At 39.9% G+C, this 13,090-nt stretch overlaps 1 pseudogene; it reads left to right on the forward strand.

Moving 5' to 3' along the window:
• The first annotated feature begins 9,051 nt into the window (after positions 1-9,051).
• Positions 9,052-9,986, forward strand: LOC102905845 (olfactory receptor 7E178-like; annotated as a pseudogene).
• The last annotated feature ends 3,104 nt before the right edge of the window (positions 9,987-13,090 follow it).

A 13,090-nucleotide genomic window follows, 5' to 3' on the forward strand; every position in this document is an offset into this window, starting at 1 on the left:
ACTGATTTGGAAATAAAATCATTACAATTTTTTTAAAACTTTTTCTTTTTGTGTTTTTGAAGTAGGATTTCTTTGTGTTACAGCCCTGGCTGTCCCAGAACTCACTTTGTAGATGAGGCTGGCCTTGAACTCACAGAGATCTGCTGCTTCTGTGAGGGTCTTTTAGATGTCAGTGGAGGCACTGCTGGGCACAGAAGCTTGTAAGAGACCTTCTGAGGAGAAGTCAATGTCAACAGTGGGATTTCCTGCAGTCAAAGATCTCTCTGGCCTGATTCTTTTTTTTCCTCTCTCTCATTTCTCTCTATTTAGAAACCCTTCACTCAGTCCACAAACCATACACAGATCCCCTCTCCTCCCTTCTATAACCCCCAGCTCTCTCTCCCAAGCCACTCGGCATCCTTACATCCCCCAAATGGAGGTCTCCCACGGGAAGTCTGCAGAGCCCAGCCGACTGAGCTCAGGCAGGCCCAAGCCCCTTTCCACTGCACCAAGGCTGTGCAAAGAGTCACACCTCAGGCATCTGATTCCCAGAAGCCCGCCCATAGTCTAGGGACAGATTTCAATCCCACTGCCTGGGCACCCAAAAACAGTTGGAGCCAAACAACCATCTTCCGTATCTAGAGGGCCTTGTCCTGTCCCATGGGGGTTCCACAGCCATTAGCCCACAGTTCATGGGCTTCCACCAGTGTGGCCCGTCATCTCCACAGGTCCTCCCATTATGACCTCGATATCCCCCGCTTGCAGAATCCTTCCTCTCTCTCATCAACTGGATTCCCGGAGCTCAGCCTGGTGCCTGGCCATAGATCTCTGCATCTGCCTCCATCAGTCACTGGACCAAGGCTCTATGATGACAGGTAGGTTATTTGCTAGGCTGGTCACCAGAGTACACTGGTCCAGGCACTCTCTGGACCACTGCCAGCAGACCAAGTTGGGGTCAACCTTGTGGACTCCTCAGAGCCTCCCCAGCACCCCCGCATCCTCCCATTCCCATGATGTCCCAATATACCATGGCATCTTCCTCCCTGCCCTTCCACTCTGTCCCTGCTCCAGTCTGACCCTCCCATTTCCTCATGTTCCTACCGCAACTCCTTGCCCTCCACCATCCTGCCCCCTACATCCAGTCCACTTATGTAGATCTCATCCACCTCTCCTTTGCAGGGTCATCCATGTGTTTTGGCATGAATCTTGAGATTTAATCTTGGTCTTTAGATGATTTCTGCAGACACAGAACAGCACATTCAGTAGAATTTAACAACAGAAAACAACAACAACAACAACTACTACTACTACTACTACTACTACTACTACTACTACTACTACTAAAGAGAGCCCAAACTGAAATAAAATGAAAAATGAAAAATTTAGGAGCTCATACCTAACGTCTTGAGAACATCTCTTCTGCTTCCTTCATCAACAGCAGGAATTCCTTAGAGACTGCAATATTTGGGAACAGTATGAATAATCACCAGCTCTGTGCATTGAGTTTCTAAGGTTATGTAAGAATAATTAGTTAGCCCGTCCCTCCAGGTCATCAGCTTGATCTGTGTAATCTGGGACTATATATCCCTGTTTGCTCTTCTTACAGTGGTCTTTCTGCATCAGGAAGCTCTTGCTATTATATTCACTTCAGGATTCAAGAGTGAGCCTTCACCAGCCAACAAGCAAGGAATGTTTGCCATATCTACAGCCTTTCATCATGGCCACACAGACTCACAGTTTAGTCATGTAAGTGTCCTGCCTGTAGGGCTACAACGGGTACTCGACTACCCTACGGAGGGAATGTAGGGACAGGAGAACCAAAGAAAATCCACCAAGTCTAGATTCTGATCAAGGTGCAACTTTATTTTTTTTCCAGAAGGGTTTATATAGTTCCTACAAGGTGGGGGGAACAAGAAGCTGTCATCTGCTTAAGGTGGGGCAAGCTAATAAGATGTTTGTATAAGATGTTTACAGGGTGAAAGGGTCAAGGGCTCTGACTCAATGTCCTGTTGCTAGGCAACCTGACAGTAAGATGATCTAGTTCCCTGTCTTATCTGGGGTCTCTATTTTTCCATTAACTAGAGATTCTGTCCTTGTCCCTGATGTGTAAGTTCTGAGGGAATTGAGGATGAAGAAGAGATAACAAGAATTATTATTTCTTTCTAATCATATGAACTGTGATAACTTGGGTAGCCTGATGGTATAATAACTATAATTTGAACCTATCTCCTGGTATCTTATGTTCTTAGTTGAGATGGTAGTCCTCAAATTCTCATCGGACTGTCCCCAGTGTCTCTTCTGCTTACTCCTATGCCCAAAGAGAGCAGAAAATATGCCCAACTAAGTTGTTTTATATGCAATCTAAAGTACTGTGGCATGATGATGAGGGTGGTTTTGTAACTATAGCTTTTAAGAAAGCTACTATGAGTGTATAACTATAAGGTCTTCCCTGGTTGGAAGATCTGAGCTCTATGTTTTATGTATCTTAATCTTAATTACTTCATTAGTTCTTCAAAGTTCCAAAATTATAAGCTTCTGCCTAATTATATTATTTTACAGAAAATGAAAGACAAAGACAGTGTTTCTCTGTAACATGTACTAGGTGGTGAGGTAGAAAAGAATGAAGTCTTGTGTGAGTTACCTTGCCTGAGTAAAACACAAAATGATCTTTTCTGTGAAGACTTGTTTCTTAATGATTTAAACAACAAAAAAAAGGCCCATGTTTTCTTTCCCTTGTGGTTTCTAGACCTTTTATAATGGAATGTTTAGTTCTGCTGTGTGAATTGCAGGTAGTATATTTGAGGTGCATTTGGAACAGTCTCAAAACATTGAAACAACAATTCAACTCATGCTTTTTTAGTTCCCTTGGTCCATATTTGGCTTCACCCTCTGAAGTGCTGTGTTTACAGGTCTACAAAGACTGCATTCTGCATTCTAATTTTCTGAGTATTTTTGCTGCTGTCAGCATCCTCCATCATTCTGAGGCTCAGCCAGTAAGTTTTCAATGAGGAAATGCGGTCAGATCCCTATATCATTTGTGGTTTGAAAACACGAGAGCCTAAAAAGATATGTGCTGTTAAGACGTCTGGATATATTGTTAAAACTATATGATTATTAAAATGAAAATATGTGTACATGAATAAAATAACAATGAGTGGGTAGAGAAGCTATGAATGTGAAGTAGAGTGGGGTGAGTTATAAAGGGGGTTTGAAGATGAAATGGAAGGCAGTATATATATGTTATATTATCATTTTACTATAATTTGAAATATAAAAATAATCAAAAAAGAGCCGGGTGGTGGTGGCGCACGCCTTTAATCCTAGCACTTGGGAGGCAGAGGCAGGCGGATCCCTGTGAGTTCGAGGCCATCCTGGGCTACCAAGTGAGTTCCAGGAAAGGCGCAAAGCTACACAGAGAACCCCTGTCTCAAAAAACCAAAAAAAAAAAAAAAAAAAATTCAAAAAAGTAAAACCAAATCAAAACACCCCGAATCAAAGAATGACACATTTGTTCCGAATTATTTTGTTTCTGCTATATATTTATGTGATTTAGGACATGTTATTAGTAATTCTGAGACACCTTAACAATCATATGACCAAGTTTTAGTAAGTATTTTTCCTATGTACTCTCCTCCTTATATAAGTATATTTTGTACATTGATATAAATTAACACTTTTAACTTTCATTTTTTGGTTTCATAGGGCCTAAAGAGTCATTGGCACAGATGTGCAATGAACAATACATATTTTAACCATAAAGTAGACGCTTTCTCCTCTCAAAACACTGACTTCCACATATTTGATTTCCTTTACATTTTCTTTCAATTCAAGAATGTGACCTGGAAATTGATCCAAGTTAAATTTTTCTGGTGTTTGATTCCATGTCATGAACTTGTTGGGTCATCTCATGGTATTTAATAGCTGCACTACTGGGTTATCCAAAACATATACATATTTTCACCAGAAGATAAAAGAACATACAGGCATAAAAAGAAATGGAATGTCAATTTTGTGTATTGTGTGAAGACCCACTTCAGAGTTTCACATAATTCTATGGTCCAATGGCCTTTGGAAATACTCCCCAGTGAATTCATATTTTCTATATTCATATGATTTTAAATTTGGACAAATAAATCCAATGCCAATTTTATCATTTTATGAATGGATATGGGGTTTTATCCTGTGGTTTTTGTATGAGCATGGGCTATGGAATAAATCATAAATGTTCTTGCAATTCACTGATTCTGAACCAAGGCCACAGTCTTCCTTATTGGAAACAAATAGAAGTATATTCTACATGTGAGTGCATCTCCTATTGCATTATTTTGGAAGAATTATAATTAGGTAGATTTTGCCATTTTTGGTGGCACATATTAGGAGGATGTCATTCATGGGAAAAGTAGGGAAATCATCATGCAAAGCAGATGGTATTTATATGTTGTAGTATCATAAAGTCAGTAGTTCATACAGTGATACAAAAAGGGGTAATAGGATTCAGGTGATATTGACTGTTTTTATAGGGACAATTAACTGATGAATATTAATAGACACAGACATCTCTTGTTACAAGTCTGACAGTTAACACATTTTTTTCCAGTTACCATATTTTTATATATATATATATATATATATATTTTATTTTACAATACCATTCAGTTCTACATATCAGCCATGGGTTCCCCTATTCTCCCCCCTCTCACCCCCTCCCCTTACCCCCAGCCTACCCCCCATTCCCACCTCCTCCAGGACAAGTCCTCCCCCAAGGACTGCGATCAACCTGGTAGACTCAGTCCAGGCAGGTCCAGTCCCTTCCTCCCAGACTGAGCCAAGTGTCCCTGCATAAGCTCCAGGTTTGAAACAGCCAACTCATGCAATGAGCACAGGACTTGGTCCCACTGCCTAGTTGCCTCCCAAACTGGTCAAGCCAATCAACTGTTTCACCTATTCAGAGGGCCTGATCCAGCTGGGGGGTCCCTCAGCCTTTGGTTCATAGTTCATGTGTTTCCATTCATTTGGCTATTTTTTTCAATAATTGAGTAAAACTGAAATTTATTATAAGCCACAGTCGTCCTAGGGACTTCCATGCTATATATATAGCCTCTATGGTTCTATGGGTTGTGGTCTGATTGTTCTTTATTTTATATCTAGAATCCACCTATGAATGAGTACATACCATGACTGTCTTTCTGGGTTTGGGTTACCTCACTCAGGATGTTTTTTTCTAGTTCCATACATTTGCCTGCAAATTTCATGCTTTCGTTGTTTTTCTCTGCTGAGTAGTACTCCATTGTGTATATGTACCACATTTTTTTCATCCATTCTTCCGTTGATGGGTATTTAGGTTGTTTCCAGGTTCTGGCTATTACAAATAGTGCTGCTATGAACATAGCTGAGCATGTATCTTTATGGTATGAATCAGCATTCCTTGGGTATATGCCCAAGAGTGGGATGGCTGGGTCTTGAGGTAGTTCGATTCCTAATTTTCTGAGAAACCGCGATACTGATTTCCACAGTGGTTGTACAAGTTTACATTCCCACCAACAGTGGAGGAGTGTTCCCTTTGCTCCACATCCTCTCCAACATTGGTTGTCATTGGTGTTTTTGATCGTAGCCATTCTAAGAGGTGTAAGGTGGTATCTTAGAGTCATTTTGATTTGCATTTCTCTGATGATTAAGGATGTTGAGCATTTCTTTAAATGTCTTTCAGCCATTTGCAGTTACCATATTTTTAAAAGGTAACTAAATAGCTACTGGCATGAACAGAGGAAGATAGATGCACTTTTGTATGATTGAAGTAATTTTGTGACAGAATTAACAAGCCTGCTCAGTTAGAAACCACTTGACTACTTAGAGATTAACAAGGGAAAATTCTTTTAGTCAGTGTGCATGCCTGCATCATGGACAAAAGGGAGCCAGTCAGGGTCAGAAATCCCTGTTTGCTTTTACAGTTTCATAGCCCGAAGTTACTATTTGAGTAATTAACTATGTTTTACAGAGACAGAAATTCCAATGTGATTGTTTGGACAAATGGGGAGATTTTCATGTATACTGTTGTCATAGTTCTCTGGAGACAGACCAGGACTGCTTTGACCAGGCGGCTGTTGATAAAAGTTCTCCTGTCTGCCTGGCGTAACTTTGCTCTCCTGAAAAGACAACTGGGAGCAATCCTTCAGCTACTTTCTGTGGTTTAATATTTCCTAAGCAATCTATAGGTCCTATTAAATGTCAATTTATTATCCTTAGTTTCCAGTTTTTCCTATATAAATATGGCACTTAAACACTAGTGCATGTCTGTCCATGAGAGAATGATTCAGCTAATACCTGTGCAATAGATATGGGAAACTCACAGACAGACTTAGAACCACATTTCAATGTTAGCAAATACGTTTAGGAACAGCATGTGCTGTGTTGCATACTACTGAATGAGCATCAAGTATATATTAGGTTAATTTAAAATGTCTCCTTATACATATTTCAATAGACATTTATATAGAAATATCACTGGAAAAATCTGTCCCCTGAGTTCCTATCAGCCATTGACCAGATGAACTAGACAATGAAATCATGCAGAGCCACTGAATTCAAAGTTCATTGATCATATTTCAAATTTCTGTAAAATATCACAGCTGACATACATAAGATAAAACACTTATAATTTAGTAATGGTGAGTTTCTGGTTAAAAGTATTGTTGCAGGACTGGAGAGATGGCTCAGAGGTTAAGAGAACTGCCTGCTCTTCCAGAGGTTCTGAGTTCAATTCCAAGCACCCACATAGTGGCTAATAACCATCTGTAGTGAGATCTGGTGCCCTCTTCAGTGTACATAATAAATAAATAAATCTTTTAAAAAAAGCATTATTGCTTCGAAAGTATTAATTGAATACTTCGTAAATGCCAGGAAATATTCTAAGGCAGTGGTTTCTTTTTTTTTAAATTTTATTTTTCTTTATTAAGAAATTTTCTACTCACTCCTCCTCTCCTCCCTCCTTCTACCCTCCAGCCCTCTTTCCCAAGCCACCCCGCATCCCCACAGCCCCCAAATCGAGGTCTCCCATGGGGAGTCAGCAGAGCCCAGCACACTGAGCCTAGGAAGGTCCAAGTTCCTTCCCACTGAACCAAGGCTGTGCAAGGTGTCATACCACAGTCACCCGATTCCCAGAAGGATGCCCATGCACCAGGGACAGATCTTGATCCTCCTGCCTGGGTGCCCTCCAAACAGTTCGAGCCAAACATCCATCTTCAGTTTTCAGAGGGCCTAGTGCAGTCCCATGGGGCCTTCACAGCCACCAGTTCACAGTTCATGGGTTTTCACTAGTGTGGCCAATCATCTCTACATGCCTTCTGTCATGATCTCGATATCCCTTGTCTGCAGTATCTCTTCTCTCTCTCATCAGTTGGTTTCCCGGAACTCAGCCTGGTGCCTGGTCGTGGATCTCTGTATCTGCCTCCATCTGTCACTGGACAAAGGCTCTATGATGACTGGTAGTTATTTGCTAGGCTAGTCACCAGAGTAGACTGGTCCAGGCACCATCTGGACAACAAAGCAGTGGTTTCTAACCCAGGTTTAAGTAAGTATAATCTAGTACTTCCCATGTACATATTATGATTAAATTAGTCTGTGAAGTTCAAGATCTTGTGATACATTAAAAAGCCATGGGAAAAACACACTGCTAACTGTTCAGAGACTCACTACTCTACACAATTTAAGTGACCTTTAATAACATTATCTCCTCTAACAGACCTAGTGGAAAAGCAAGTGGTATCTGCTTTAGCCATTAGGGCATTGCCCATGTGTTTACATCACTAATACTTTCTGTATTATAAACCTTTTATGTTTTAAGCATGTGCTCTGACCAAAGAGGTAACCTGAAATTTCCTCTGTAGCTGAGATAAGAACATTGACATCGATGCACCAGGCCTGACTCACATGCAAATCACTTTACTCTCTAAGGAGGAGGGACTTAAAATTAGGGCTCTGGATCAACCTGATAGCACTTCAGAATATCAATGGCATTGCTTAAAATAGGAAAATCATGTTTGGTTTTTTGTTTGTTTGTTTGTTCTTTGAGACAGGGTTTCTCTGTGTAGCTTTGTGCCTTTCCTGGAACTCACTTTGAAGACTAGGCTTGCCTCAAACTCACAGAGAAACGCCTGCCTCTGCCTCCTGAGTGCTGAGATTAAAGGCGTGCACCACTACAGCCCGGCTGGAAAATCATGTTTTTATACAATATATTTTACTGAGATTATGTGGAGATGTTCCACACAAATTAGTTTTGCAGCATAAAGTTTCAACTATATATTTATTGACTTTTTTTTTTAACATCACTTGACATTTAACAGTTGTGGACAGAGATATTCTGTGATTATGTGGATTTAACTAAGATATATTTACAAAATTTTGAAATATATAGGAGAAATAAGGGATACATGTACTAATAGGTTTTAAAAATCTAAGTTTTAAAGGAAGGCTTGAATCTCAAAACAAAAAAAGGGGAGAATATTCTTTTTAAGTAAAAAAAAAAAAAAAAAGAAAAAAGAAAAAGAAACCTATAGAAGACACTGGAACCTGAAAATAATTTCCTGGGTAGGAATTGTTAATTTTTTCGTAGAGACTAGGACTTTACACTGTCAGATATATTCTAAGAAAAATAAGCCTGCTCCATGTTATTGCAATAAAAAGAAGTATGTTTAAGAGCTTCAAGTTTTTATTTGATTTGATTGAGAGTTATCCTGAGGTGAAGCTTCTGCAAAATATCCATTTTGTCTTAAAGGTGTTTGCTTCATTTTACTATGTCTACAGGTCATCTGTTTACAGTAATTCTGGCCTCACATCATCTAGATTACTGTATTCAAAACAGTTCTCATAAGAGGGAATACATGAGCCAAGAACAAAACAACATTTAGGGTGTGACATTTGCCATAATTGAGGAATTATTAATGAAGTCACAATAGGCTTGAGAAAATAATATTTGAATTTACTTGACTCAACTTGTGAAGAGGGTATATATGCATGGTGGTACCATTGTTAACAACATTTTTGGCTTCCTCCAAAAATTGTTCAAAAAATAAAAACATGAGAAACTCAACATGCATACCAGAATTCCATTTTATTCAACTTTCTGAGGATCCAGACGACCAGACTGTCCTCTTAGGCCTTTACTTGTCTATGTATATCTTGGCCCTGTTTGGAAACCTGCTCATCATCCTGACAGTAAGCTCTGACTCCCATCTCCACACACCCATGTACTTCTTCCTCTCCAACCTTTCCATAGTTGATATTTGTTTCATCTCTACCATGGTTCCTAGGTTGATTGTGGACCTCCAAAGTCACTGCCAAGTCATCTTCTATGTGGGCTGCCTGACACAGATGTCACTGTTTATAATTTTTGGATGTATGGATGACATGCTTCTGTCTGTGATGGCATATGACCGGTTTGTGGCCATCTGCCACCCCCTGTATTACCAGGTCATTATGAATCCCACTCACTGTGGGGTCTTACTTCTAGGGTCTTTTCTCTTTAGCCTTGTGGAATTATAGTTGCACTATGTGGCAATATTACATTTTACAAATGTGAGGATTTTATTGAAATTTGCTACTTCTTCTGTGGCCCTTCTGAAGTCCTTAAACTTGCCCATTTTGATACTGTCACCAATGTCATAGTCAGATTCAGTACAGGCACTCTCTTTGCATTAATTGCTATTTCAGGAATATTTTTTCTTACTTTAAAATAGTTTCCTCCATCATAAGATCGCCATCATCAATTGGGAAGCACAAAACCTTCTCCACCTGTGGGTCTCATTTGTCTGTTGTTTGCCTGTTTTTTTTTTTTAACGGGAGTAGGAGTAGGAGTTTACTTAAGCTCCTCTCTGTCACATTCTCCTATAAATAATGCAGTGGCCTCAGTGATGTACACTGTGGTCACACCTATGTTGAATCCCTTCATCTACAGCCTGCGGAACAAGGACATTAAAACTGCCTTAAGGAAGATTCTTAGCAGAGCATTCTAATCACCACATTCTTTATAAATTTACACACACACACACACACACACACACACACACACACACACACACACTGTACATATAAATTCCAGTTATTGACCCACACACTATTACTAATTGATACTTAACAATATTACATGATAAAGTGGTGGTCATTGAGGTTGTACATATGGTGAATGGGTAGTTTTAGAAATGCATAAAATTGAAGTTGGAGAGACAAAACTTTTCTAGGGATAAAAGGTGCACAATGAACAATCTCTAGGGTAGGAGTGTAAGCAACACCTAAAAGCTGCACATCAGCCAATTTAAAATGGTTAGTCTGCTGAGATTGTGTTTTAGAAATGACAGATAACCAGTCTTGTCAACCAGGCTGCCTTGAACAGGCCATGCACGAGGAAGACATAAATAGACTTGCTAATGTGCAAAGGGAAAGCTCAGTATGCCTCATCATTAGATATCCTAGACTTGCAGTTTTCACTTGGATTTTCTCTCCCATTTATCCTGAGGATAGCTTGAGACAATGATCAATGGTGGATGTTAGATATATTAGACCCTCTACCTGCCCCTCTATCTCCCAGAAATCAAGCTACATTCTCCTGTAGTCTGTCTTCTTTAAAGACAACCCTGCTTTGAGTACTCAGGCTGGGGTGGGTGAGTAGGTGGATGAGGTGAGAGCAATCCAGTTCCCCCTCCTTACAATGGCAAGATAAATTCATGATCCTACTCACTACCTGAATCTTCCATTTCCCTTGGCATGCTGGTTAGTTTTTCCCAAATAGAGTCAACATGAAGAAGGAACATCCATTGAGGAAGAACTTCCATTACAAGTGTCTGTGTGTCATTTTCTTGAGTGATGATTGATGTGGGAGGGCACAGCCCACTTCAGGCAGTGCTACCCTTGGGCAGGTGGTTCTTGGAGGTATAAGAAAGGTACTTGAAAAAGAGCTTAGAAACAAGGCAGTAAGTAGCTTTCTTCCATGCCTTCCACTTCTGTTTGAGTTCTGACACCAGCTTCCCTCAATGATGGACTGTGATTGGGATGTATACATCAAATAAACTGTTTCCTACCCAAGTTGCTTTTGGTCATGGCATTTATCACAGCAGTAGAAAGCACTAGGACACATGGACACTGTGTCTGACCAATGAAATGGTGAGGGACTTCCTACCCCCAGACACACTATACAAGTAATAAACATTTGTTCTGTAGAATGTTTCTGAGGGCCACTGAGGGGTCTCTCTTTCCCTTTTAGAACTCACATCATGCTGTACATGGCAGGTAACTTTCCTCCTCTCCCACATCAAGCTCTCTACCTTCACAGCCCCACCATGCTTCCCCTGTTGTGAGGTCCTTTGAATGCACTCCCACTTCAAGGTCTGATCATGTTTCTTCACACTATGGTCCCAAGACTATCTCCTAGTGGGGCAAACTTGTTTCAGCTCTTTTCTTGAACCTGCTGCCCTGACATTCTGCTCTCTGACTTATAACAGTGAAGGACTGGGAAGATATCATTTTCCAATATATGCACTGGGATTTGTGGCTATGTGGAATTGTCTCCAGCTGATTTCCTGTGAAGGAGTTTGCCTTCCTTCAGAATGAGACAGAGTGAGAGCCTAACATGGGGAAGCACTGATGGGTTTTTTTGGGGTCCACAGCTCTTAACTCTGATTGACTTTGCTGGTAATGTGTGGTTACTATATTTAGAGAGATAGAGTTGGATGAAGAAATGTACTTAAAGTGGAAAATGTATAAAAATGAAATAAAATGGTGAATTAAACAGATGATTCCATGGCATTTGTTCTTATTGAATTGATCCTAGTCTTAGTCCACTAATTTCCTGATCAATGGAGATCACAAATGTTACCAGAGGAAACGTGCCCTCTGAAAATTATATGTACACTTGAATGTAATACTATATAATAAACAGTATATCTTTTAATTCAGCGTATATTTTGAATAGCATTTGTGCAGGCTTTTCTGTCATAACCATGGTCAATGAAACAAATTAAAATAGGAGTTTAATCCTCTCTTCCTCCTTTTCTTCATCATTTTCATCTCCAAAATAGAGCCTGTTAACTGATTTAGAAATAAAATCATTACATTTTTTAAAAAAATTTTTTCTTTTTGTGTTTTTGAAATAGGATTTCTCTGTGTAACAGTCCTGGCTGTCCCAGAACTCACTTTGTAGATGAGTCTGACCTTACACTCACAAGGATCTGCTGTCTCTGTGAGGGCCTTTTAGATGTCAGTGGAGGCACTGCTGGGTACAGAAGCTTGTAAAAGACCTTTTTGAGGAGAAGTCAATGTCAACAGTGGGATTTTCTGAGAGTCAAAGATCTCTCTGGCAGAATCTTGAGATTGAATCTTCATCTTTAGATTGCCACACAAGAAAGAAATAGATTTCTGCACACATAGAACAGCACATTCAGTAGAATTTAACAACACAGAACAACAACAACAACAGAACTACTAAAGAGAGACCAAACTGAAATAAGGCAGAAATTGAAAAATTTAGGACCTCATACCTAACCTCTTTAGAACATCTCTTCTGCTTCCTCCATTAACAGTAGGAATTCCCTAGAGATTACAATATTTTGGACCAGTAGGAGTAATCACCACCTCTGTGCATTGAGTTTCTAAGGTTATGTAAGAATAATTAGTTAGCCTGTTCCTCCAGGTCATCAGCTTGATCTGTGTAATCCGGGACTATATATCCCTGTTTGCTCTTCTTACAGTGTTCTTTCTGCATCTGGAAGGTCTTGCTATTATATTCACTTCAGGATTCAAGAGTGAGCCTTCACCAGCCCACAAGCAAGGGAGGTTTGCCATATCCACAGCCTTTCATCATGGCCACACAGACCCACAACTTAGTCACGTAAGTTCTGAGGGAATTGAGGATGAAAAAGAGATGACAAAAATTATTATTTTTTCTAGTTCTATGAACTGTGATATTTGGGTAGCATGATAGTATAATGTAATAAAAACTTGAACCTCTCTATTGGTATCTTATGTTCTCAGTTGAGATGGTAGTGTTCAAATTCTCATTGGACTATTCCCAGCGTCTCTTCTGCATACCCCTATGACCAAAGAGATGAGCAAATATGCCCAACCA

Source organism: Peromyscus maniculatus, chromosome 9 (assembly GCF_049852395.1).
Source record: "Peromyscus maniculatus bairdii isolate BWxNUB_F1_BW_parent chromosome 9, HU_Pman_BW_mat_3.1, whole genome shotgun sequence".
Lineage (NCBI taxonomy): Eukaryota > Metazoa > Chordata > Mammalia > Rodentia > Cricetidae > Peromyscus > Peromyscus maniculatus.